Source organism: Saccopteryx bilineata, chromosome 2 (assembly GCF_036850765.1).
Source record: "Saccopteryx bilineata isolate mSacBil1 chromosome 2, mSacBil1_pri_phased_curated, whole genome shotgun sequence".
NCBI classification, from domain to species: Eukaryota; Metazoa; Chordata; class Mammalia; order Chiroptera; family Emballonuridae; genus Saccopteryx; species Saccopteryx bilineata.
In genome coordinates, this window is record NC_089491.1 from 165,163,689 (window position 1) to 165,187,675 (window position 23,987).

The window sequence follows — 23,987 nt, forward strand, 5'->3', positions numbered from 1 at the left end:
TCACAGTAACTCTTGAAATCAGGTAGTGTGAATCCTCTAATTTCTTTTATTCATTTTCAAAATTGTTTGGCAATTCTAGTTCCTTTGCCTTTCCATATAAATTTTTAAACCATTGTGTCAATATCTTTATATGTACAAGCTTGCTGGAATTTTGATTCAATTTGCATTGACTCTACATAATAAATTGGGGAAACTTATCTCAATCATTCTGAATCTTCTAATTCATGAAAATGGTCTATTTCTGCATTTATTTGCATCTTGTTTAATTTCTTTCTTTAGTGTTTTGTCTTTGATAATTTTAAAAAAGATTTATTACTAATTAGGGTTTTTGGTGCTATTGTAAATAGTATCATTTTAATTTTGAATTGCAATTGTTCAGTGCTAGTATTTAGAAATGACATTGATTTGTGTGCAATGACTTTGTATCCTGATACTTTATTAAATTCACTTATTAGTTCTAAGAGCTTTTATGTAGAGCCTTTAGAAATATCTACATGGAAAACTATGTTATCTATGAATTGTGGTGATATATCTTTCCTTTCTGTACCTTATTTTAGTGTAATGGCTAGATTACCAGTGTGGTGGTTAGTAGGAGTAGTGGAAGAGGATATCTTTGCTGCTTCCCTATCTTAGGGGAAAAGTATTCAGTCTTTTGCCATTAATTATTATTTTAGCTGTAGAATTTTTGTAGATGCATTTTATTATAAAAGAAGTTCCTATTACTAGTTTTCTGAGAGTTTTAATTATGAATCGGAGTAGAATTGTATCAAATGCTTTTTCTTGCATCTATTTTATCTTTTAGCCTGGTATTATTGTACTTATGTTGATTGATTTTTAAATGTTTTCAAATTTGCAAATATTTTGCTAAGGATTTTTAAAGCTATATTCATGAGGGTTATTGCTCTGTAGCTACCTTCTCCCATAATTAGGGTAATGCTGGTGTCATAAAATAAGTTGGGAAGCATTTCCTCCTCCTCTATTTTCTGGAAAAAAAATGTGTTGAATTAATATTATTTATTTCTTGTATGTTTGATAGAATTCAACAATGAAATCATTTGGGTCCGGAGATTAATTTTTGGAAAGTTTTTAAAGTACTAATTTAATTTACTTAATAAATATAGACCATCAATTTATCTATTTCTTCTTGACTGAGCCTTAGTAATTTGTCTTTCAAAGAGTCCATTTCAGATAAGTTGTCAAATTTCTGGGCATAGAGTTGTTCATAATGTACTATTATATAGGTAGAGTGCAGAGCATTTACCTAGCAGCTGTGGCTGACGCAATGCTGTGAGAACACTCCAGCACCTGAAACCCTCCTAGCCACACCCAGGAGGGAGCTCACCCACTATAAAGAAGTGACTCAGCGCTAACCAGGCAGCTCCCTGATCTTTTGAGCCATTGGCTGTGAAGGACACGCTGTAACATCCTATAGGCTGAACCTGTATATATAAGCTAGTTTACTTCCTGAATAAAGTGGATCTGTATCACTGAACCTGGTCCCCAGAGTTGGGTCTCTGCATCTCCATTGTTCTCACCCCCGGTGGGCCTTATTCACACTATTAAAATTTTGTTAATGTTTTTGGGATCTGTAGTGATATCCCATCTGTTGTCTTTGGTAATTTATATCTATTTTCTTTTTTGTTTGGTCAGCTTGGCTAGACATTTATCAATTTTATTAATCTTCTTAGAGAATCAGCTTTTGATTTTATTAGTATTTCTCCGTTGTTTTCTGATTTTAATTTCTTTTATCTTTTTTATTAAGTGAGAGGAAGGGAGGCAGGGAGACAGACTCCACATGTGCCAGGACAGAGATCCACCCAGCAAGCCCACCAGTGGACGATGCTCTGCCCATCTGAGGCGTTGCTCCATTGCTTAGCAAACAAGCTCTTCCTAAAGTCTGAGGTGATGCCATGGTGCCATCCTCAGTGCCCGAGGCCAACTTGCTCAACTGAGCCATGGCTGTGGGAGGGGGAGAGAGAGAGAGAGAGAAATCGAGAGAGGGAACGAAAAAGGGGAGTGGTGGAAAAGCAGATGATTGCTTCTCCTGTGTGTCCTGACTGAAAATTGGTCTCAGGATTTCCACATGCTGGGCCTATGGGCTGACGCTCTACCACTGAGCCAAGCCAACCAGCCAGGGCCTGCTTTTTTTTTTTTACAGAGACAGAGAGAGAGTCAGAAAGAGGGATAGATAGGGACAGACAGACAGGAACAGAGAGAGATGAGAAGCATCAATCATTAGTTTTTTGTTGTGACATCTTAGTTATTCATTGATTACTTTCTCATATGTGCCTTGACCATGGGGCTACAACAGTAACCCCTTGCTTGAGCCAGCGACCTTGGATCCAAGCTGGTGAGCTTTGCTCAAACCAGATGAGCCCACACTCAAGCTGGCGACCTCAGGTTCCCGAACCTGGGTCTCTGCATCCCAGTTCGATGCTTTATGCACTGCGCCACTGCCTGGTCAGGCTAGGGCCTGCTTTTGATTTCATTGATTACTGTTTTATTATTTCTCTTTCTTTGGATTATGTATGAGTAAAGTAAAATTTGCTTTTACTTTTCTAATATCTAAATATGGAAGCTTAGGTCATTGATGTGACCTCTCATCTAAGTGTTTAATTCCTCAGTTTCTCTCTTAGAAGTATTTTAATTGTATTGCAAAAAAACTTGAAATGTACTTTCATTTTCCTTCAATCAAGTTTTTTTTTTTTAAGTTTCCCTTGAAATTTTCTCTTTGGTCCATAAATTATTAGAAAGGTTTTTTAAAATTTCTAATATTTGGGAATTTTCCAGATATAATTAGTTCTGTTATTGATTTGTAGTTTAATTTCATTATGGTCTGAGAACATACTTTAAATGTTTTCTAGTCTTTTAAGTTTGTTTTATTTCACAGAATATAGTATCCATTGGTGAATGTTCCATGTGTATTAGACAGGAAAGTGTATTCTGCTGTATTGGATGGAGTGGTATATTACCTCAACTAGGTTTAGTTGTTGATTGTGTTGTTCAGGGCTTTTATTTCTGATAATAATCTAATAATTATCTGTGTTTCTTTTGTTAATTACTGAGAGATAATTGTAGTATTCTCCATTTGGTTCCATCTCTTTTTGCCTCATGTCTATTGAAACCCTGCTATTAGGTGCATTTGCAGTTTGGTTGGTTATGTCTTCTTAGAAAACTATAGGCATCTGACCTGTGGTGGCACAGTGGGTAAAGTGTTGACCTGGAATACTGAGGTCACCAGTTCAAAACCCTGGCTTGCCTGGTCAAGGTACATATATGAGTTGATGCTTCCTGCTGCTTGCCCCTTCTGTGTCTTTCTCTCTCTCTCTTTCCTCTCTCTAAAATGAAAAAATAAAAATAAATAAGAAAATACAAAAGAAAAATAAATCCTCTATCATTATTATACTTCTATCTCTAATAATATTCCTTGTTTTGAAGTTTACTTTGATAACATGGCTACTTCAGCTTTATATTTTTATGATATATTTTTCTCTCTCCTTTTACTTTTAACCAATCTCTTTGTAATTAAGTTGAGTTCACTTGTTTCATCTGTCCTTTACTTTACCTTTTTCTGCTTTTTCTTGCGTTACTTGAGAATTTTTTATTATTACATTTTATATCTATTATGCTTTACTATTCATTTTTCTTTTGAAAGTATTTTCAGTAGTTTCTGTAAGGTTTACAATGTACAACTTTTAAAAAAAATTATTGACTAATTTTAGACAGAGACAGAGAGACAGACAGACAGAAATATTGATCTGTTTCTTTTTCTTTTTTTTGTATTTTTCTGAAGCTAGAAATGGGGAGAGACAGTCAGACAGACTCCCGCATGCACCCGACCGGGATCCACCTGGCACGACCACCAGGGGGCGACACTCTGCCCACCAGGGGGCTATGCTCTGCCCCTCTGGGGCGTCACTCTGTCATGACCAGAGCCACTCTAGCGCCTGGGGCAGAGGCCAAGGAGCCATCCCCAGTGCCTGGGCCATCTTTGCTCCAATGGAGCCTCGGCTGCAGGAGGGGAAGAGAGAGACAGAGAGGAAGGAGAGGGGGAGGGGTGGAGAAGCAGATGGGCGCTTTTCCTGTGTGCTCTGGCTGGGAATTGAACCCGGGACTTCTGCACCCCAGGCCAATGCTCTAACACTGAGCCAACCGGCCAGGGCTGATCTGTTTCTGTATGTGCCCTGACCAAGGATCAAAACCACAACCTTTGTGTTATTGAGATGATGATCTAATCAAACTAACAGAGTTATCTGGCCAAGGCTACAATGTACATCTTTAATTAACAAGTCTTCTTTCAAATATTATATGTCTTTGTGTGTTGTCATAGACAGATTAAGGTCGGTTGAGGCCCCAAGTTCAGAAGAAAATATTGAGCCCCTTAAAAAAAGAGAGAGAAGGCCCTGGCCAGTTGGCTCAGTGGTACAGCATCAGGCTGGTGTGCAGGAGTCCTGGGTTCAATTCCCGGACAGGGCACACAGGAGAGGCACCCATCTGCTTCTCCACCCCTCCCCCTCTCATTCTTCTCTGTCTCTCTCTTCTCCTCCCACAGCCGAGGCTGGCTCTGTGGTCTCTGCCTCAGGTGCTAGGATGGCTCTGGTTGCAACAGAGTGATGCCCCAGATGGGCAGAGCATCGCCTCCTGGTGGACGTGCCAGGTGGATCCCGGTCGGGCACATGCAGGATTCTGTCTGACTCCCTCCCCATTTCCAACTTCAGAAAAATACAAAAACAATAAAATAAAAAATAAAAAAAGAAGAGTAATGGCAGGGTAGGAAGCGATACCAATAAATCTCCCCCAAAACTCAACAAGATCTTCAACCAGAAACAGAAAAACCTATCCTTGGAGCCTCCAGATGTTTTGCAATACACCCGAAGGTATGGTCAAGCGAAAAATTGGCTAAATATATAACCAAACCCCGAAGGAAATAGGGAGTAAGAAATGCTCCGCCTTCCTCACTAACCTAAACAGGGCGGCTTTCTCTGGGATCCGTGAATATAGAAACTGAGGCGGGCAAAGGGGGTGAATAGATCCAGGCCGTGGCACAAACGGCCGAACCAGGCTGTGGCACGGAGATCCAAGCCGAGGAAAAACTGATCCTGTGGCAACCCGGGCAATACAAGCTAACACTCGCGCCAAACCCAAACAAAGACAGACAAGCGGGGTAGCCATTTTACTTGATCTCCTGGTCGGCGCACGAAGATAGTGGGCGAGAGATTTCTTCCTAAGCCCCGGGAGTGGGTGTCCGTGTTACCCCACAGAGAGGCAGAGACAGAGGCCTTTCTGTGGACCAAAAGCGGAATATCTGGGCAGCCCCAGCGCCCTGGGAAAACCACGCACGGGAGGGAGAGAAAACTAATTCCAACGGTGGAACTATTCCGTGCTGGTAGGGAATAACTCAGAGGGAAACGCGGCCGGCCTCATATCCTGGTCTGCGCGTGCAGATAGTTAGCGAGAGATTCCTCCTAGTGCCTCGGCAGTGCGCGCCCGTGTTATCGCACAGAGGGGCAGAGTCAGGTGCCTTTGTGTGGGCCAAAGCAAAATCTCAGGCCGCCCCAGCACCTTGCAAAAGCCACGCACGGGGACGGAGTGAGACCCAATTCCAATGCTGCAACTTTTCCATGCGGCTGGGGGTTTCACTCAGAGCGTGAGACTGCTGGCCGGATATCCTGGTCTGCGCGCGTGCAGATAGCGAGCAAGAGTTTCCTCCAAGTGCCCCGGAAGTGGGTGCCTGCCTGTGTTACCGATCAGAGTGGCAGAGCCAGAGGTCTTTGAGTGGGCGGAAACCCCACCTGATTATGCTAGGAGCTCTGACTGACTGAGATTTACCCAGAGCCCTGTGCTGAGTGGAAATAGAGTGGGGAGTTGCCAGCTCTTTGAGCCTCTTACTATCCAGGCAGAGGCAGCAGCAACCCCATATCTGGATTATCAGGCTACTAATTGAGGAAGGAAAGACTAGGAGAAAGGCTCCAGGAACACGGACTCTCTCACTGTCGGAACCTATAAATGCTAATGAGCCTCGACTGCCAACGAGACTAAAGCACAATACATGACATCGCCATAGAGACTTATCAACTGCAAACCTCTACCTGAGCGTGCCAAAGGGGCAGAACCCGGGGTACAGAGTCACCAACAAGGAAGAGGGAGAGAAAAGAAAAAGCAAGAAGATAACCTCTCAAAATCAAGAATAATCTGCAGACTTTATAACCTATCCCATTTTATTATATTTGTTCGTTTGTTTCTCTTATCTTCATTCTTGATATTTTTTTCCTCCTCCAATTTGGCCGATTAACTCTCTGCCGGTCTTACTCTCTCCTCTCCTTGAACTACACTACCCATAAGTGTTACATCTCCCATTATCTTTTCTCTCCTGTTCCTTTCTCTCTCTGAGGGTTGCACTCCAAAACCCTTAACTCTCTCTCTCTCTCTCTCCTCTTTTTTCTTCTTTTAGTTGTTCCTTCGTTTTTTCTTTCTCTCTCTTTCTTTTCTCCCTCTATATTAGTTTCTTCCTTTCTCCTTTACATCTCCTCTCATTCAAACCTCAATAACAAACAAATTATCTTATCTGGGACTCAAACTTATGTTTGTGGCATTTTGGGGGTTTTTTGCATCACCCTTTTAACTCACTAGCAGTGCTCCCGTCCCTGGCTCTCCATTTTATCTAGTTCTTGTTCCACTAAATACAATAGTAATTTTTTAATTTGTACCCCCATTTTTCTGTTTTTCTCTTATTCCTCGCATCATAACTCTTACTCAACCAACACTTAAAAGCAAATCATTTTATTCTTGACCCAAATTTTTTCCTTATTTGCTTTTTGTGGGTCCATACCCCCTTCTTTTTTTTTTCCCCCTTTATTACTTTTCCCCAATTCAGGCCCTCCATTACAGGCATTGTTTGTTATAATTCACAGTTCACCACAAGATTTTCTCAAGAAAGAGGGAAGAGGAAAGGAGAGAAAAAAAGGAGGGGGGGAATAATTTTCTTTTTTTAAAATTTTTATTTTATTTCATTTTTCTTTATTTCATTATTATTTTTTAAAAAAAACAACTCTTTAATTTTTTATTTTTTTAACTTTTCTTTATTAAATCTCATTAATACTATCAACAAAACCACCCTCAGATGCCATTAAGGAAGAAAAAATCGAATATCATGGATACAAAAGAAAGAGAGGTAACACAACTAGATGAGGAAAAATCTATAAAGAAAAAATTTAATATATTGGAAACCTTGGAGCTAAATGACAGAGAATTCAAGATAGAAATCCTAAAATACTCAGAGATATACAAGAAAACACAGAAAGGCCATTTAGGGAGCTCAGAAAACAACTCAATGAACACAAAGAATATATGTCCAAGGAAATTGAAACTATAAAAACAAATCAAACAGAGATGAAAAACTCAATTCACGAGCTGAAAAACAAAGTAACAAGCTAAGCTAATAGAACAGGTCAGATAGAAAAGAGGATTAGTGAAATAGAAGACAAACAACTTGAGGCACAACAGAGAGAAGAAGAAAGAGACTCAAAAATTTAAAAAAACTGAGATAGCCCTACAAGAATTATCTGACTCCATCAAAAAGAATAACATAAGAATAACAGGTATATCAGAGGGAGAAGAGAGAGAAAATGGAATGGAGAACATACTCAAACAAATAATAGATGAGAACTTCCCAAGCCTGTGGAAAGAACTAAAGCCTCAAGTTCAAGAAGAACTTGAGTTTTCTGAACCCCAACAAACCTACTCCAAGGCAAATCATAATGAAATTGACACAAACCAACAGCAAAGAAAAAATTCTCAAGGCAGCCAGGAAAAAGAAGAATACAACATATAAAGGAAGGCCCATTAGATTATCATCAGATTATTCAGCAGGAAATCTACAAGCTAGAAGAGAGTGGACCCCAATATTTAAAGTCCTGAAAGAGAGGAACTTTCAGCCACGAATACTATACCGATCAAAGCTATCCTTCAAATATAAAGGAGAAATAAAAACATTCACAGATACAGAAAAGATGAGGGAATTTATCTTCAGAAAACCCCCACTCCAGTAATTACTAAAGGGGGTTCTCCAATCAGATACAAAAAACAAAAAAAAACAAAGCCATAGGTAAAAGCTCCAAGAAGAACACAATAAAACCAAATTTAAACTGTGAGAACAACAAAAAGAAAGGGGGGGGAGAAGATGGAGATTAACAGTAGCAAAGGACAATAGAGTGCAAAAGTACTCACAAAATAGTTCGCTACAATGAACAGGGTAGAGACCCTTTTCATTACTCAAAGTAACCACCATTGAAAAAACCACGACAGAAGCACATGAGATAAAAAAGATAGCAACAGAGGAAAGATGTATGGAATACAACCAAATAAAAACAAAAGATAGAAAAACGAAAGAGAAGGATCAAACAAGACACAAAACTAACAGAAAGCAATCTATAAAATGGCAATAAGAAACTCACAAGTGTCAATAATTACACTAAATATAAACGGATTAAACTCACCAATAAAAAGGCACAGAGTAGCAGAATGGATTAAAAAAGAAAATTCAACTGTATGCTGCCTACAGGAAACTCATCTAAGTAACAAGGATAAAAACAAATTCAAAGTGAAAGGCTGGAAAACAATACTCCAAGCAAATAACATCCAAAAAAAAGCAGGTGTAGCAATACTCATATCGGATAATGCTGACTACAAGACAACAAAAGTACTCAGAGACAAAAATGTCCATTTCATAATGGCTAAGGGGACACTGAATCAAGAAGACATAACAATTCTTAATATATATGCACCAAACCAAGGAGCACCAAAATATATAAGACAGCTACTTATTGATCTTAAAACAAAAACTGACAAAAATACAATCATACTTGGAGACCTCAATACACTGCTGATGGCTCTAGATTGGTCATCCAAACAGAGAATCAACAAAGACATAGTGGCCTTCAACAAAACACTAGAGCACTTGGATATGATAGACATCTACAGGACATTTCATCCCAAAGTGACTGAGTATACATTTTTCTCTAGTGTACATGGATCATTCTCAACAATTGACCATATGTTTGGCCACAAAAACAACATCAGCAAATTCAGAAAAATTGAAGTTGTACCAAGCATATTTTCTGATCATAAAGCCTTGAAACTAGAATTCAACTGCAAAAAAGAGGAAAAAAATCCCACAAAAATGTGGAAACTAAACAACATACTTTTAAAAAATGAATGGGTCAAAGAAGAAATAAGTGCAGAAATCAAAAGATATATACAGACTAATGAAAATGACAATACGACATATCAGAATCTATGGGATGCAGCAAAAGCAGTGATAAGAGGGAAGTTCATATCGCTTCAGGCATATATGAACAAACAAGAGAGAGCCCAAGTGAACCACTTAACTTCCCACCTTAAGGAACTAGAAAAAGAAGAACAAAGAAAACCCAAAACCAGCCAAAGAAAGGAGATAATAAAAATCAGAGCAGAAATAAAAGAATTAGAGAACAGAAAAACTATAGAAAAAATTAATAGAACAAGGAGCTGGTTCTTTGAAAAGATCAACAAAATTGACAAACCCTTGGCAAGACTTACGAAGGAAAAAAGAGAAAGAACTCATATAAACAAAATCCAAAATGAAAGAGGAGAAATTACCACGGACACCGTAGATATACAATGAATTATTGTAGAATACTATGAAAAATTCTATGCCACTAAATTCAACAACCTAGAAGAAATGGATAAATTCCTAGAACAATACAACCTTTCTAGACTGAGTCAAGAAGAAGCAGAAAGCCTAAACAGACCTATTAGTAGAGAAGAAATAGAAAAAAACATTAAAAACCTCCCCAAAAATAAAAGTCCAGGCCCAGACGGCTATACCAGCGAATTTTATCAAACATTCAAAGAAGACTTGGTTCCTATTCTACTCAAAGTCTTCCAAAAAATTGAAGAAAAAGCAATACTTCCAAACACATTTTATGAGGCCAACATAACCCTCATACCAAAACCAGGCAAGGATGGCACAAAAAAAGAAAACTACAGACCAATATCTCTAATGAATACAGATGCTAAAATACTAAACAAAATACTAGCAAATCGAATACAACAACATATTAAAAAAATAATACATCACGATCAAGTGGGATTCATCCCAGAATCTCAAGGATGGTTCAACATATGTAAAACGGTTAACGTAATACACCATATCAACAAAACAAAGAACAAAAACCACATGATCTTATCAATAGATGCAGAAAAGGCTTTTGATAAAATACAACACAATTTTATGTTTAAGACTCTCAACAAAATGGGTATAGAAGGAAAATATCTCAACATGATAAAGGCCATATATGATAAACCATCAGCTAACATCATATTAAATGGCACTAAACTGAATGCTTTCCCCCTTAAATCAGGAACAAGACAGGGTTGTCCACTCTCTCCACTCTTATTTAATGTGGTACTAGAGGTTCTAGCCAGAGCAATCAGACAAGACAAAGAAATAAAAGGCATTCATATAGGAAAAGAAGAAGTAAAGGTATCACTTTTTGCAGGTGATATGATCCTATACATGGAAAACCCCAAAGAATCCACAAAAAGACTACTAGAAACAATAAGCCAATACAGTAAGGTTGCAGGATACAAAATTAACATACAGAAGTCAATAGCCTTTCTATATGCCAACAATGAAACAACTGAGAACGAACTCAAAAGAATAATCCCCTTCACAATTGCAACACAAAAAATAAAATACTTAGAAATAAACATAACAAAGAATGTAAAGGACTTATATAATGAAAACTATAAACCATTGTTAAGAGAAATCGAGAAAGATATAATGAGATGGAAGAATATTTTTTGTTCTTGGTTAGGAAGAATAAATATAATCAAGATGGCTATATTACCCAAAGCAATATACAAATTTAATGCAATTCCCATCAAAATTCCAATGACATTTTTTAAAGAAATAGAGCAAAAAATAATCAGATTTATATGGAAGTATAAAAAACCCCGAATAGCCAAAGCAATCCTAAAGAAAAAGAATGAAGCTGGGGGCATTACAATACCTGACTTCAAACTCTATTATAGGGCCATGACAATCAAAACAGCATGGTATTGGCAGAAAAATAGACAGTCAGAGCAATGGAACATAATAGAAAGTCCAGAAATAAAACCACATATATATAGTCAAATAATCTTTGATAAAGGGGCCAACAACACACAATGGAGAAAAGAAAGCCTCTTCAATAAATGGTGCTGGGAAAACTGGAAAGCCACATGCAAAAGAATGAACCTGGACTACAGTCTCTCCCCCTGTACAAAAATTAACTCAAAATGGATCAAAGATCTAAACATAAGACCTGAAACAATTAAGTACATAGAAGAAGACATAGGTACTCAACTCATGGACCTGGGTTTTAAAGAGCATTTTATGAATTTCACTCCAATGGCAAGAGAAGTGAAGGCAAAAATTAATGAATGGGAGTACATCAGAGTAAGAATTTTTTGCTCAGCAAGAGATACTGATAACAAAATAAACCGAAAGCCAACTAAATGTGAAATGATATTTTCAAACAACAGCTCAGATAAGTGCCTAATATCCAAAATATACAAAGAACTCATAAAACTCAACAACAAACAAACAAACAATCCAATAAAAAAATGGGAAGAGGATATGAACAGACACTTCTCCCAGGAAGTAATACAAATGGCCAACAGATATATGAAAAGATGCTCGTCTTCTCTAGTTATTAGAGAAATACAAATCAAAACTGCAATGAGATACCACCTCACACCTGTTCGATTAGCTATTATTAGCAAGACAGGTAATAGCAAATGTTGGAGAGGCTGTGGGGAAAAAGGAACCCTCATACACTGTTGGTGGGAATTGTAAAGTAGTACAACCATTATGGAAGAAAGTATGGTGGTTCCTCAGAAAACTGCAAATAGAACTACCTTATGACCCAGCAATCCCTCTACTGGGTATATACCCCCAAAACTCAGAAACATTGATACGTAAAGACACATGCAGCCCCATGTTTATTGCAGCATTGTTCACAGTGGCCAGGACATGGAAACAACCAAAAAGCCCTTCAATAGATGACTGGATAAAGAAGATGTGGCACATATACACTATGGAATACTACTCAGCCATAAGAAATGATGACATCAGAACATTTACAGCAAAATGGAGGGATCTTGATAACATGATACGAAGCGAAATAAGTAAATCAGAAAAACACAGGAACTGCATGATTCCATACGTAGGTGGGACATAAAAGTGAAACTAAGAGACATTGATAAGAGTGTGGTGGTTACGGGGGGGAGGGGGGAATGGGAGAGGGAAAGGGGGAGGAGGAGGGGCACAAAGAAAACAAGATAGAAGGTGACAGAGTACAATCTGACTTTGGGTGATGGGTATGCAACATAATTGAACGACAAGATAACCTGGACTTGTTATCTTTGAATATATGTATCCTGATTTTTTGACGTCACCCCATTAAAAAAATAAAATTATTACAAGAAAAGAAAAAACATAAAAACAAACAAAAAAAAAGAATAAAGAAAAAAAAGAAAAAAGAGAGAAGCTGGGAAAATAAAAATACATGTTAACCATATTTTTAAATAAAAAATATTATGTACTATTAATTTTAAAATTGCACATATGAAACCAAACTTGGTGTCATTAGAAAAAAGTATGAACTTGGTTTTATGGGGCCTTTCAGAAGTTGGGGCTCAGAGTGGGCATGTGCTCGACATGCCCGCCATTAAATACCCTTCTGTGTGTTGCACAGTGACCTAACAGCAGTATATTCTCAATTCTTCTCTTTCATTCTCTGTGCTATTGTTTTAATACCTTTCACAGTTACATGTGTTATGAACATAAAATACATTTTCACTGTTACTGTTTTCAGTGGTGAAAAGTTATTTTTTAGAGCAATCAAAACTAAGAAAAGAAATAAATTTCACTTTAACTTTTTTTGTTTACTCATTTCATTTCCAAGGTCTTTATTTTTCTGTGTAGATCTAAGTTTCAGTCTGATATCATATTCTTTCTGCAGGAAGAACTTCTTTTAACATTTCTTTATTCTAGTAATGTATTCCTTACATATCTGTAAGTCTCATAAAAGCTTTATTTTTCCTTTTTAAAAGCTATTTTACTAGGCATAGGATTCTAGGTTGGTAGTTTTTTCTTCATTTTCACTGCCTTCTGTTGGCATTATTTCTAAGAAATTTGTTGCAATTCTTCTCTTTGTTCTTCAGTATGTAATATTTCTTTTTTTCTCTGTCCCTTTCTCTCCTTCTATTTCTAGGATTCAAATTATGCAAATGTTAGAATTTTAATAATGTCATGCAACTTCTGGATTTTGTGTTTCAATTTTGGTAATTTATACTGAAACCCTACCTTCAAGTTCAGAATTCTTGCCTTATCTACCTGTGTCTATTGATGAAACTGTCTGGGGAATTCTTCAATGATATTGTGTGTTTCAATTCAAATATTTTTATCTTATAGTTTTTTTCTCTCTGCTAAAATTAACCATCTAGGCTGTGGCTGGGTAGCTCAGTTGGTTAGAACATCATCCCAATATGTTAAGTTGTGGGTTTGATCCCTAGTCAGAGCACATACAAGAATCAACCAATGTGCCCTGGTTGGTTGGCTCAGCAGTAGAGCGTTGGCCTGGCATGTGGAAGTCCCAGGTTCAATTCCCAACCAGGGCACACAGAAGAAGTGCCCATCTGCTTCTCCACCCCTCCCTCTTTTCTTTTTATCTCTCTCCCACTCCCACAGCAAGGTTCCATTGGAGCACAGTTGGCCTGGGCACTGAGGATGGCTCCATGGCCTCCACCTCAGGTGCTAGAATGACTCTGGTTGCAAAGGAGCAACACCCCAGACAGGCAGAGCATCGTCCCCTAGTGGGCTTGCCAGGTGCATGCAGCAGACTGTCTGCCTCCCTTCTTCTCACTTCAGAAAAATACAAAAAGAAGAAGAAGAATCAACCAATGAATACATGGAACACCAAATTGATATTTCTCTCTCCTTAAAATCAATAATTAAAAAAATTAAGCAAATAATAAAATTATTCATCTATCTTAATGTTATGCACTTTTTTCATTAAGGCTGTTAACATATTAATCATAGTTATTTAAAATTTCTATATAGGGTAATTCAAAAATCTGTATCATATCCATATCTGGTTCTAATGATTGCTTTGTCTCTTTGGAGTTTTTTTTTTTCTTGCCTTTTCATATGCCTTGTAATTTTTTTGTTGAAAGCTTGTCATCTTGTGTAGGTTAGTAGGCACTGGAGTAAATTTTTTTTTAGCCTTAATATGTGGGTACTTTTTTTCTGTTAGTCCTTTTAATGTAATGGCTTTAATTAATCCAGGTTGGGAGTGCTTTGCTTATCCTCAAAGCATCATAGGCTTCAAATTCTTATACAGGTACTTGTGTTCAGGGTGGAAGTAAATTTACTAGAACAATTTTTTATTATGAATTTTAGGTGTTCTCTTGGTATTGTATCTCAGAAAGAGTGTTTTTGCTTGCTCTTGTTTCTCTCTCATCCTTCTCCCAGAAATCTATTGTTAGTTGTTATTCAAAGCTTATTAGCTTGTAGTGAGCAAGGGATAAAGTGGGAGTCAGCTGGATTTGTGGGCTCAGCATGTGATTCTATCCTTTGATTTCTTCTCCTTGATTCCTTTGCAACAAGTTTTCACCAATGCCCTAAGGGCAGTAGTGCTTGGTGCATTTACCCTCTAAAGATTGAGACTTTGTTTCTCTATGGAAGATTAACTGGATAAATCCAGATGTGTTTTGCCCCTCCCACAAAACTGCTGCTAGGTTTTGAAGCATGATGGACCTAATTTAGGGCTCTTTCCAATATTTTCTGTGAGCACCTGTTGGGTGTTAGATTCAGGGAGTGCTGATATGCTGGGGCTTCCAAGAGTGTAACTATTGAAGGAACAGGGAGTGCTAATAGTGCCCCTGTGAGGCTAAGAACAAAGAAGGTCAGAGACCCTTATCAGAAGTTTATGTTTTGAACAGACACTTCTCCCAGGAAGAGATACAAATGGCCAACAGATATATGAAAAGATGCTCAGCTTCATTAGTTATTAGAGAAATGCAAATCAAAACTACAATGAGATACCACCTCACTCCTGTTAGATTAGCTATTATCAACAAGACGGGTAATAGCAAATGTTGGAGAGGCTGTGGAGAAAAAGGAATCCTCATTCACTGTTGGTGGGACTGTAAAGTAGTACAACCATTATGGAGGAAAGTATGGTGGTTCCTCAAAAAACTGCAAATAGAACTACCTTATGACCCAGCAATCCCTCTACTGGATATATACCCCAAAACCTCAGAAACATTGATACGTGAAGACACATGTAGCCCCATGTTCATTGCAGCACTGTTCACAGTGGCCAAGACATGGAAACAACCAAAAAGCCCTTCAATAGAAGACTGGATAAAGAAGGTGTGGCACATATACACTATGGAATACTACTCAGCCATAAGAAATGATGACATCAGATCATTTACAGCAAAATGGTGGGATCTTGATAACATTATAAGGAGTGAAATAAGTAAATCAGAAAAAAACAAGAACTACATGATTCCATACATTGGTGGAACATAAAAATGAGACTAAGAGACATGGACAAGAGTGTGGTGGTTACCAGGGGTGGGGGGAGGGAGGACATGGGAGGGAGGGAGGGAGAGAGTTAGGGGGAGGGGGAGGGGCACAGAGAACTAGATAGAGGGTGATGGAGGACAATCTGACTTTGGGCGAGGGGTTTGCAACATAATTTAATGACAAAATAACCTAGACATGTTTTCTTTGAATATATGTACCCTGATTTATTAATGTCATCCCATTACCATTAATAAAAATTTAATAATAAAAAAAAGAGTTGTTTATGTTTGAAATTCGCCACTAAGCTAAAACCGGCCCCTGTTGCTATGCCGGCCCCTGTTGCTATGCTGCATGCGACCTCCCTAGCAAATAGCTAACTGCCACATCTGCTTCTGTTTAATGCTTCTCACTTAGGATATATAAGGACCTGGCTGTAAGCGCCAGGCACGGCTCCCATTTGCAGCTCCTGGTGAGCACGGTGTCTCTGGACATCTTGGGAGTTTGCCCCTGCGCAGGTTAAACTGGAAAATAAAGTAACATCTAAACTCCTGAAAGTTTCTGACGTTTGTTGTCATACCCGGTGGATGCAACATTTTGGGGGCTCCTCCGGGATTCTCCCTCGGCGGAGTTTTGGATCAAAGACTGGAAGGACAGCTCGAGCTGAGTAAGTATTCATGGAGGATCCTCATTTGGTTTGGCTTTTGGGCTCCGGAGCACACAATCTTGAGGTAGTAGGTGGGACACTGCCAGTAACCTACCCAAGGCTTTCAGAAGTGGGATGCCACTCTCTGAAATTTGGATATTTGGATTTGTTAACTTTAGGAGTGACCGGTCACATTAGGAATCCTTTTTGCACTGTGCTGCGTTTTGTCTGAGCTCAAATGAATGAGTTGAGTGTGAGAGAGACAAGTGTGTTCCTTGTGTTAATAGTGTGTGTTGCCTGTATCCTACCCTTTCTCATTATTTCTGAGTCATCTAGGATGGGACAACAGGAGTCTGTGTCGGGATCCCCGCTTGAGTGCCTGTTGAAGAATTTTTCTGATTTCCAGAAGAGGGCTCAGGGGTACGGAGGTCCGCAGACGAGTTCAGGTTTCCTCCGGACCTTGAGCCAGCTGGAATGGCCTGCATTTAATGTGGGATAGCCCACAGAGGGCACTTTTGACCTTCCAACTTTGTTTGCTGTCAGAGCCACGGTCTATAGGGCTCCCCACCCAGACCAATACCTGTATATGGATGTGTGGATAGATATAGCCATTTTGCCTCCTCCTCCAGGAGGTGCAGCCATTTTGCCTCCTCTTCCTCTGAGAGATGCAGCCATTTTGCCTCCTCTTCCTGGAGGCACAGCCATTTTGCCTCTCTGGGAGGCACTGCTGGAACCAGATGCTGGCCCACGGTCACCTCCTCGCCTCATCTATGTGCCTTTTTCCACTAGTGATTTTTACAATTAGAAACATCAGAATCCCCCATTTTCCGAGAAACCTCAGGGACTAATATCTCTCCTTGAGACCATTTTTAGGACTCATCAGCCCACATGGGATGATTGTCAGCAGATTTTACAAACCTTCTTCACTTCTGAAGAAAGAGACAGAATAATGAGAGAAGCTGCTAAGGCAGTATTAGGAGAAGAAAGGGAAACTCAGGAGGGAAGAAGGAAAATAGAAGATGTTCTCCCATCTCAACCTCCTACCTGGGACCCTAATACCGCTGGGGAAGGGACGCACTCCTCCAGTATTGCCGGGCTCTGTTGAGGGGGCTCAAGGCAGCAGCTAGAAAGCCAACCAACTTTAGTAAGGTTAGTGAAGTCATTCAGGAAAGAGAGGAATCCCCAGCAGCCTTTCTAGAAAGACTCATGGAGGCTTATAGAGTATATACCCCTCTAGATCCTGAGGCAGAAGAAAACAAGAGTCTAGTAAATATAGCCTTTGTGACTCAGGCCACTTCAGATATTAGGAAAAAGCTTCAGAAGATTGAGGGGTTCAAGGGAGAGAATAGAAGCAAGCTATTAGAGATAGCCCAGAAGGTGTATGTCAATAGGGATGATCCGGAGGTTGGCAGGGCAAAGGAAGTTGCCAAAATTCTGATTGCTGCCCAGAAACTTCCTCCAAAAGGGAAAGGGGGATAGCAAAAGGGCCAACGACAGTGAATAGCCAAAGATTAATGTGCCTATTGTAAGGAGAAAGGGCACTGGAAAAGAGAGTGTCCAAGGTTGAAGGCCTACAGCCAAGGGCCAAGACAGGGCCCAGAGGTCTTGCTTCAAACCTTAGACTGAAGGGCCAGGGCTCCATTTCCGTCAGCTCCCAGGAGCCCATGGACACCTTAACAGTCGAAGGAAAGCCAATAGACTTCTTAGTTGACACGGGAGCCACCTACTCAGTCCTAAAGAAACCACAGGGCCAGATGCAGAAGACAACTACTAAGATAATAGGGGCAATGGGCAAAGCAGAAGCCTACCCATGGGCCACCGCAAGAATTACTGACTTAGGTCGAGGCACCATCACCCACTCTTTCCTAGTCATTCCAGACTGCCCTTACCCACTGCTTGGAAGAGACTTATTGCAGAAACTTCAGGCCACCATAACCTTCCAACAAGAAGAAAGCCCTATGGGGAACAAAGAGGCAGAGGTCAGCATGGAAGTAACTGTCCCACTGTCTGAAGAACACTTACTTGCCACCGTCCTAGGTAAGGAGGCCAAGGAAGGGGTTCCAGATGCCCTGTGTGCCCGGGTACCTGAGGTTTGGGCGGAAACCAACCCCCCAGGTTTGGCCGCTCACCAACTGCCTGTCCTGGTGCAACTGCTTAGCACTGCTAGACCAGTTAGTATCAGGCAGTACCCAGTCCCAGCCTGAGCTAGACAGGGAATTGCCCGGCACTTGCAATGACTGATGGAGGCAGGCATCCTTTGAAGGTGCCAATCAGCCTGGAACACCCTGCTGCTTCCCGTCCAGAAACCGGGGAGCGAAGACTATTGTCCGGTCCAGGACTTGCGGGAGGTGAATGCACAGGTAGAGACTATTCATTCCACGGTGCCCAATCCATATACCTTACTGAGCTCATTGCCCCCAACCCATACCTATTATTCTGTCCTAGATTTGAAGGATGCCTTCTTTTGTATTCCCCTGGCACCTCAGAGCCAAGGGATCTTTGCCTTTGAATGGAATGACCCAGATAATAGACTGGTGGGGCAGTTCACTTGGACCAGACTACCACAAGGGTTTAAGAATTTTCCCACCATTTTTAATGAAGCCCTCAGCAAAGATCTGCAGGCTTTCCACTCCTCCCATCTGTCGATCGTACTGCTCCAGTATGTGGATGACATCCTCATAGCTGCCAAGGACAAAGGAGAGTGTGAGGAAGCTACCTCGGACCTGCTACATGATCTCGGGTGAATGGGGTATTGAGTCTCTGCCAAGAAGGCCCAGATTGTGACAAAAACTGTAAGTTATTTGGGGTAAAACTTACAGGGAGGGCAAAGGACATTGTCCAGCCAGCGAATTCAGATGGTCTTGCAGATCCCTGAGCCTACTAACAAGAGTCAGGTATGAGAATTCCTGGGTGCAGTAGGATACTGCCAACTGTGGATATTAGGCTTTGCAGAACTAGCTAAACCCCTGCATGAACTAACCAGGGGTAAGGAAGAGCAGTTCACATGGACAGATAGGGAGAAGCAAGCATTCCAAGCACATAAAGAGGCCCTGGTGACTGCCCCAGCTTTGGTCCTGCCAGATCTGGCCAAGCCTTTTCAGCTATTTATAGCAGAAAAGGGAGGGGTAGCTTTAGGGGTTCAGTTCCTCAAAACTGCTGCCCTGAACCCAGTGACCCTGTTGCCAATACCAGACTCCACTTTGGTCCACAGTTGCAAACAAATCCTTGACACAGTGACTGGCTTTCGCCCGGACTTAAGGGATCAAGCATATGGGAAGGCAGACCTGACCCTCTTTACAGACGGGAGCAGTTTTATTAAGGATGGACAGTGACATGCAGGGGCAGCAGGGGCCACAGAAAATAAGGCCCTGTGGCAGAAAGCACTGCCTGCAGGAACATCTGCACAAAGGGCAGAGATAATAAGACTAACCCAAGCCTTACAGATAGCAGAGGGAAAATTTGCCAACATCTATACTGACAGCCGGTATGCATTCGCCACTGCCCATGTCCACAGAGCCATATACAAGGAGAGAGGCTTACTGACAGCAGGGGGGAAAGACATTAAAAATCACAATAAAATTCTTGCCCTCCTAAACGCCATTTGGCTACCTACCAAAGTTGCCATCATCCACTACAAAGGACACCAGAGAGGGGACTCACCTATTGTAAAGGGTAACAACCTAGCAGACTCAGCTGCAAGAGAGGCAGCCACTAGGCCACAAGAAAGCCTTCTGCCATTGCTGCCTAAGCCAACGCTACCTCTGGATCCTAGATATTCCCCAGAAGAAGAGCAGGAAGAGATGCAGTTTAAAGGGAAGAAAAGTCAGCAGGGATAGATAGAGCTTCCTAACTCCTGGCTCTATTTACCGGGAATAGTAAAGAGAAATAGTAAGAGAAATAGTAGGAGATATTCATACTAGTACCCATCTAGGACAAAACAAGCTAGAACAACTTATCAGGAAGTATTATGTAGGGCCCAACATCAGGGATATTGTCCACTCCACTGTCTCGAGGTGCAGCATCTGTGCCAGAGTAAATGCACAGAATAAGAAGCTACCCCCCTTTGTGAGGTATCAGGGGAAAGCTCCGGGAGAACTGTGGGAAATAGATTTCACAGAGATGACCCCTGGGAAGTCAGGTTATAAGTATCTATTAGTAATATTAAACATCTTCTCAGGATAGGTGGAAGCATTCCCCATGCAAGGAGAGGCTGCTTCCACAGTCTGCAAAGGCTTATTAAGGGAAATCCTACCTAGATATGGCATTCCCCTAGCCCTAGGATCAGACAATGCATATCCAGGATATCGCAAGAATTAGCCACTAAGTTAGATATTAATTAGAAATTGCATTGCATTTATAGGCCCCAAAGTTCAGGACAGGTAAAAAGAATGAACAAGACACTGAAGGAAACTATAATTAAGCTGAGAGAGGAGACCGGTGAAAACTAGGTTGAGCTCCTCTCTTTTGCCCTTTTTAGAACCAGATGTACCCCCTATCTCAATAAATAGACACCTTATGAAATCTTATTTGGGCAACCTGTGCCCCTTGTACCTCGATTGACCATAGGGGAACTAGAGATTTCTAATCATAATTTCCTCAAGTCCTTACAGGCCCTGCAACACATCAGAAGTGAGGTGCAGGCCCTCCAGAGATCAACCCAATTGAATGCAAAACACAGCTCACGACTACTGGAGCCACCGGAGCCTGAACAGTGGGTATGGATTCTCAACCACAGATGGGGCAACCTTGAGCTGCGGTAGAATAGACCATTCCAGGTGATCCTGAGTACACCCACAGCTATTAAGGTAGCTGAAAAGCCCTACTGGATCCACCTCTCCCACATGAAGCTGGCCCAACCACCCAACGAAGTATCTTGGAGATGGCAAGTCAAGTGGATCCCTAGAGAGCCTCTAAAGCTCACCTTCTCCTCCACTTAGGACGAATGACTTTTTATTGTTTACCCAGCAAGGGACTAGAGTTGCAGGAATAGGTTTTAATCAGGACAGCAGATGGCACAGTTATAGCATAGAATAACAACTGGGATAATAACAACCCCATAACTCTCCAAGCTGACTTATCAAAGTTCTTTGAAGACAAGTTCTGTGATTCACCAGCAGCTTGGTTCAGCCAGGAGCCCTCTCGCTGATGATTTGCCTAGCTCATACACCTTAGGTAATAGGTGTAACCCCAATGTGAAAAATAGGGCTTTATGGTATACTCCACACTATGCTTGCCCAGAACCCCCTTCCGGACGGCGTCGCATATGCGGGTCTCACTCAGATTATTTTTGTAAAAAGTAGGGTTGTGAGACCCTAGTCAGTGAATTTCAAAGGAGTCCACCTAAACCAGGTAATATACCTCGAGAAGCAAATAGACTTCCTAGCCGAGGTAGCCCTTCAAAATAGGAGAGGGCTACACCTCCTCCTCCTTGAGCAAGGGGGACTGCTGCTTTAAGAGAAGAATGTTGTTTTTACGCTAACCACTCTGGAGTAATTAGAGAGAATATCAAGATACTTGCAATCAGATTAAAGAATAGGAACCTAGAAGAAAACAGCCCTAGCTGGTATGCCTCTATGTTCAAGACTTCTCCTTGGTTAACTACCCTCATATCCGCAATTGCTGGACCCCTCCTATTATTATTATTGGCTCTTACCTTTGGACCAATAATCCTTAATAAGCTCTTTGCATTCATAAAGGAGAGGATGGATGTAGTAAAGTTAATGGTTCTGTCCCAACCTTACACCAGACTCCCCACTGATGAAAAATCAAGGGTTTGATTTATGCCCAAAAGAGATGGGGGAATGTTAGATTCAGGGAGTGCTGATATGCTGGAGCTGCCAAGAGTGTAACTATTGAAGGAACAGGGAGTGCTGATAGGGCCCCTGTGATGCTGAGAACAAAGAAGGTCAGAGACCCTTATCAGAAGTTTATGTTTGAAATTCGCCACTAAGCTAAAACCGGCCCCTGTTGCTATGCTGCATGCGACCTCCCTAGCAAATAGCTAACTGCCACATCTGCTTCTGTTTAATGCTTCTCACTTAGGATATATAAGGACCTGGCTGTAAGCGCCAGGCACGGCTCCCATTTGCAGCTCCTTGTGAGCACGGTGTCTCTGGACATCTTGGGAGTTTGCCCCTGCGCAGGTTAAACTGGCCAATAAAGTAACATCTAAACTCCTGAAAGTTCCGACGTTTGTTCTCATACCCGGTGAATGCAACATTGGGGTTGTGGAGAAAAAGCCTTAAAGAAGTATAAACTCCCCAAAATTTGGTGGCCCTAGGGGTTTTACACTTGCCTGTCAGCCTGTATTTAGTCTTTATCAATTTATTGACTATTTTACTTGAACTCTTCTTACTGGTGTCTGGTAGCATTTACCCCAAGGAAGTACTTTGCATTCCTTTTCTTTCTGAAGATATTATCCCTCCTTAATCTGGGGCCTGATTTTGCTCTTCAATTTCAAATCTACAGTTGGTTTTTAAAAACTTGTTGAATTTGAAGTTAATCTAGTTACTTTAATTGTAAGGGTAAGAGTTATGCTCCTCTAGCTCTTTATATCTTTCCTTTCATTTTAGTGGAAATACTGTATTCTGTTAAATGGATATGTAATCTACTTTTTTTTAACCAATCTTGTTGGGCAAATGAGTTTGTGAAAGTGAGATTGCTCACTTTCAGTGTTAAAAAATGGCACTGGGCAACACCACCTATGTGGTCTGTGAAATTACTAATTACCTTCCTGCTTGGGAAGGGCCATTGTTATGCTAATTTTATGCTAATGAAGAGGGTTTTGCTCCAAAAAGTTTTAAAAGAAAGGAGCAGGGGAAGAAGGAGAAGAGGGAAAACGGAGCCAAGATGCAGGCAAAGAGAAAGCAGGCCATTTGTACAGAAACCATGTGAGGGTCTTTGGGATTGGTGAGGCCTTTGATTCTAGGAGGAACTGGAGAAGATTCTCCTGGTTGTGGAACCAGATAATATGTCAGTAGCTTTGTGATCTCTGAGTGAAAGGGAAGTGTTTTTCCCTGTGTGTTTCTTGTCGGCCGGTATGAGACTTGAAAAAAAGAATGGCCCACCATTTTTGGCTTCACTGTTTCTTTACCATCTGTCTGAATCTAATGGGAACCTGCATGTGCATGGCTATGACAGCTGTGGCTGCTGGCCCTACAAATCTCAATCCCTTCAAGTTGTACCTTTAGGCAATTATTTTTTGTTATTATAAACAAGGTTGAATGACCCTTATAGGTAAATCTATCTTTGATTATTTACTTTCTAGTTATTTATAACCTAATGGGCAAGAACAAGCAGGCATATCTGAACAATTAAAAATGTAAGGTAGAATAAAATGAATGCCCACAAGAGCATTCTGGGATGCAATAATGACAAGGAGTCATAATAGAATTATAATGGTGCCTCACATTTGTGCAGAAGTTAATACTATTCCTTATGCTCATTAAACCTTTTGGTCTTAATAATTTCCTATTTTCCTTACTAGGAAAATGAGAACTAGAGGACTGCAAGAATTTAACCAAGAGGCACAGAGCTATTAAGTGACAGACCTAAGGCTTGACTCAATGCCTTCAGTAAAGTCTTCATAAAAAAAGAATGGTCTTGACCTGAACCCTGAAGGATGGGTTGCTTTGTTAGGCAAAAACAGGAGAAGACATTTTCTGATGAAGAGGTTATGTATACTGAATCACATCCATATAGAATATACCTATATACAACTACACA

The 23,987-nt window shown here is 40.6% G+C and overlaps 1 long non-coding RNA gene across 1 annotated transcript; it reads left to right on the top strand.

The window, feature by feature from the left end:
* The first annotated feature begins 1,766 nt into the window (after nt 1-1,766).
* Nucleotides 1,767-13,979, top strand: LOC136323027 (uncharacterized). The gene is made up of 2 exons (XR_010728900.1): nt 1,767-1,902; nt 13,775-13,979. It is a non-coding gene; the product is annotated as an uncharacterized lncRNA (long non-coding RNA).
* Nucleotides 13,980-23,987: the final 10,008 nt, after the last annotated feature.